The 4,582-nt window shown below is 34.6% G+C and overlaps 2 pseudogenes across 1 annotated transcript; one reads left to right on the top strand and one right to left on the bottom strand.

Moving 5' to 3' along the window:
- Positions 1–460: 460 nt before the first annotated feature.
- Positions 461–1,636, bottom strand: LOC114260690 (lysine histidine transporter 1-like; annotated as a pseudogene).
- A 692-nt stretch (positions 1,637–2,328) lies between these two features.
- LOC114298016 (lysine histidine transporter 1-like) lies at positions 2,329–3,512 on the top strand (annotated as a pseudogene). The gene is made up of 5 exons (XR_014348647.1): positions 2,329–2,733; positions 2,828–2,933; positions 3,054–3,142; positions 3,241–3,309; positions 3,414–3,512. The product of XR_014348647.1 is annotated as a lysine histidine transporter 1-like (transcript).
- The last annotated feature ends 1,070 nt before the right edge of the window (positions 3,513–4,582 follow it).

Genomic DNA, 4,582 nt, shown 5'->3' with positions numbered 1-4,582 from the left:
CGTCGCATCCTAAGAGAAAAACGCCGGCATATCTCCAACACCCATCGAAAGGTAATGAATTTGTTTTAAGGAAACTATGGTATCACACAGGTTTCGGTTTGCTTCTTTTCTTATTATTTGTTCTTTAATTTTTCATAATTTAGTTTACCTTGACGAGTTCTAATCGTTAGTTATCCATTTTAATAATTTTTTTTAGTAATGTAATCTAATTTATTTCTGTATATAATTGTCGTTTTCATCCTTTAATAAAAAAAATTATTGTCATTTCTATTTAATTTATTTTATATATTCTTCTTGTATTATTATGGAAAAATGCCAACACTTTTTCCATAAACAAGTGATAATATTATAGAAATTTCAATTGATGTCCCATTTGATGAATCCCACTTTAGTCATTATGCCGTAGCCATTATTTGGGTATTTTGCGACAACCACTTCCTCTTAGTGTATGAAGACTTGCTTACGAGTAGAATTGATGGCCCTTTGCATCTTTTATAATTCGCCTTACCCCTCCAATAGGCAGCAAGATCCTCAAAAGAAAACTGAGTATAATGCAGATCTGAAATTGATGAAACCAAATCAAAATTAATTAAGCTTTAAATTTCAAACCACAAGGAAAAAAAATAAAAGCAATGTGAAATTAATTTTAAGTTTCAATCATACCCAGTTAGTAACCCAAGACAAGCTGAACCTCCTCGGCTTGTAGATAACAAGCCACATAATGCATGGTAACTGTAGAAAAAGAAAGAAAGAGAGTAAGCAATCATACGATGTTTGCTTCATAATTCTATATGGTTTTAATAAAAAAGTGATCAAACAGTTGCTTACAAAGTATGTTATAGCGGCAAATGCTTCTTCAAAGAATCCAAGAAGACCACCAAAGAAAGGAAACGTAATGCCAACAAACATTGTGAATGCTGCAAGAAAAAGAAATTATATTAACTCTCAGAATATGTAACTTTTTGCTTTCGACAAAATCATAAACTCATGTACATAATGCAGAAATTGGATGAAGATAAGGAATACAATTCACTTACCCACGTATATATTTCGTGAAAAAAAGTGAAGCATTAATGTGGGCTCAAAATTCAATTGTTTTACCAAAGCCATTTCTATCATGTCAAACACCGGCATTACATAAATCTAAATCAACAAAAAAAAAAAAAATCAGATAGAGATCCACCAAAGAAAGTTTATCAACTTAATCAAATCAAGAAATTATGGCTCGCACCTGATAGCTTCCAATAACATGAATAACAACAAACATGTTAGCCATTGCAATGAGCCATGTGGGTTTCTCTAATGAGATGAGGATATTGTCTTGAACATTGTTTCCAAATATCCAATAACCGATCAGTGCCGCAGGGAAGTAGCACAAGGCCACGACTATATGGGCAACTATCACTCCCCTCCACATGGGGCCCTTGGAAGCCTTTTCGGGTGTAGAAGGGATTGTTGCTTGAATCTCTAAGACCGCGTTGTGGCCTTCATAGGCGAAAGCTACATCACCCAATGCACTGAAGAAGTTGAAGACTTTTCCTGCTGTGTTCTTCTCTGTATATGAATATTGGGCATTCAGTTGCATGCCCTTGTGAAGCAAAGTAGCCCAAGCAATGGTAGAGTAACTTCAGGACATCGAAATAAGAGATATTGCTATACTTGCTTGTCGATCAATATTAAGCATTGGAGCACTAATAAGAATTAGAGGCTGCCTCTTTTTTTTCCACGAATTTTCATGTGACTATTAGGTTTAATTATATTTTTTCATGCAAACATAAAATTATTGGGAAACAATGATGAAATGGCATCAATGAGAAGATGGATTTTGGACATGAAAACTATGTTTCATGGACTCTCGTGTCCTTAGAGCATTTTCAACGGTTCAGTAAAATTTTCACCAAATCTGAGTAAAAAAAAGTTGATTTTCTTGATCTAATACGCATAGCTCCAATGGTTATGGTTACTATAACCATAACCCCTTTCCTTTTGATGCACACTATAGTAACCATAACCATTGCAGCTACGCGTATTAGATCAAGAAAATCAACTTTTTCTTACTCAGATTTGGTGAAAATTTTACTGAACCTTTGGAGATGCTCTAAGGACACGAGAGTCCATGAAACATAGTTTTCATGTCCAAAATCCATCTTCTCATTAATGCAGTTTCATCATTGTTTCCCAATAATTTTATGTTTGCATGAAAAAATATAATTAAACCTAATAGTCACATGAAAATTCATGGAAAAAAAAAGATAACCCCTAATTTTTATTAGTGCTCCAATGCTTAATATTGATCGGCAAGCAAGTATAGCAATATCTCTTATTTCAATGTCCTACAGCTACTCTACCATTGCTTGGGCTGCTTCACTTCACAAGGGCGTGCAACCGAATGCCCAATATTCATATACAGAGAAGAGCACAGGAGGAAAAGTCTTCAACTTCTTCAGTGCCTTGGGTGATGTGGCTTTCACCTATGCAGGCCACAACATGGTCTTGGAGATTCAAGCAACAATCCCTTCTACACCCGAAAAGGCTTCCAAGGGCCCCATGTGGAGGGGAGTGATAGTTGCCCATATAGTCGTGGCCTTGTGCTACTTCCCTGCGGCACTGATCGGTTATTGGATATTTGGAAACAATGTTCAAGACAATATCCTCATCTCATTAGAGAAACCCACATGGCTCATTGCTATGGCTAACATGTTTGTTGTTATTCATGTTATTGGAAGCTATCAGGTGCGAGCCATAATTTCTTGATTTGATTAAGTTGATAAACTTTCTTTGGTGGATCTCTATCTAATTTTTGTTTTGTTTTGTTTTGTTGATTTAGATTTATGCAATGCCGGTGTTTGACATGATAGAAATGGCTTTGGTAAAAAAATTGAATTTCGAGCCCACGTTAATGCTTCGCTTTTTTTCACGAAATATATACGTGGGTAAGTGAATTGTATTCCTTGTCTTCATCCCATTTCTGCATTATGTACATGAGTTTATGATTTTGTCGAAAGCGAAAAGTTACATATTCTGAAAGTTAATATAATTTCTTTTTCTTGCAGCATTCACGATGTTTGTTGGCATTACGTTTCCTTTCTTTGGTGGTCTTCTTGGATTCTTTGGAGAAGCATTTGTCGCTACAACATACTTTGTAAGCAACTGTCTGGTCACTTTTTTTTATTGAAACCATATAGAATGATGAAACAAACATCGTATGATTGCTTACTCTCATTCTTTCTTTTTCTACAGTTACCATGCATCATGTGGCTTGCTATCTATAAGCCGATGAGGTTCAGCTTGTCTTGGGTTACTAACTGGGTATGATTGAAACTTAAAATTAATTTCACATTGCTTTCATTTTTTTTCCTTGTGGTTTGAAATTTAAAGCTTAATTAATTTTGATTTGGCTTCATCAATTTCAGATTTGCATTATACTCGGTGTTCTTTTGAGGATCTTGTTGCCTATTGGAGGGGTAAAGTGAATTATAAAATATCCAAAGGGCCATCAATTCTACTCGTAAGCAAGTCTTCATACGCCAAGAGGAAGTGGCTGTCGTAAAATACCCAAATAATGGCTACGGCATAATGACTAAAGTGGGATTTATCAAATGGGACATCAATTGAAATTTCTGTAATATTATCACTTGTTTATGGAAAAAGTGTTGGTATTTTTCCATAATAATACAAGAAAAATATATAAAATAAATTAAATAGAAATGGCAATAATTTTTTTTTTATTAAAGGATGAAAACGACAAATATATACAGAAATAAATTAGATTACATTACTAAAAAAAATTATTAACATGGATAACTAACGATTAGAACTCGTCAAGGTAAACTAAATTATGAAAAATTAAAGAACAAATAATAAGAAAAGAAGCAAACCGAAGCCTGTGTGATACCATAGTTTCTTTAAAACAGATTCACCGACTCTCAATGGGTGTTGGAGGTATGCCGGCATCTTTCTCTCAGTATGCGACGGTTGAAACCAGCTAATACAAAAGCACTTTCTGAATAGTTTTGGTGAACTGAACAGTGGCTGCACTCTCTCTAACAAGAACAAAAGAAGAGGATAGGAAAATAAGATACGAAAAAAATTTATTTGGGGAAAAAAATCATCTCAAACTTTTTATCTTAAAACACTATCTCATTTTCCATCACAAAACCTCTCTAAAACAACCTACTAAGTTGGAGAAGAAAAGCCTCTATTTATGCTAGTAGAGAAGAGTCTTAGCTATTAAGGGTAACAATAATGGGGTCAACAAATGTCATCAACTCTAGCCATTAGGACTAGAGTTACAAAGGTTCATAACTCCAAAACCATTATATAAATCATAATGTGTATATAATGTATAAGTTTTGAGAATTAAACTAGATGTGTAGCAAAATTGATACGGGTGTTGGGTCACAACCCGATTCAAGCTCAATCTCAAACACATGCACAAACTAAGCCCAGCACAACTCAGCCCAAAGTTCAAGACTAGGTCCAAGTCCAAGTTCAAGTCTAAGACCAAACCCAACACATACACAAGTACAAGTCTAGGCCCAGTCCAAATTAAAACTAAGTCCAAATCTAAACCCAACTTTAT

Source organism: Camellia sinensis, chromosome 1 (genome assembly GCF_055761805.1).
Source record: "Camellia sinensis isolate YWXY chromosome 1, ASM5576180v1, whole genome shotgun sequence".
In the NCBI taxonomy this organism is placed as follows: domain Eukaryota; kingdom Viridiplantae; phylum Streptophyta; class Magnoliopsida; order Ericales; family Theaceae; genus Camellia; species Camellia sinensis.
This window is presented reverse-complemented; position numbering and strand designations above follow the sequence as displayed.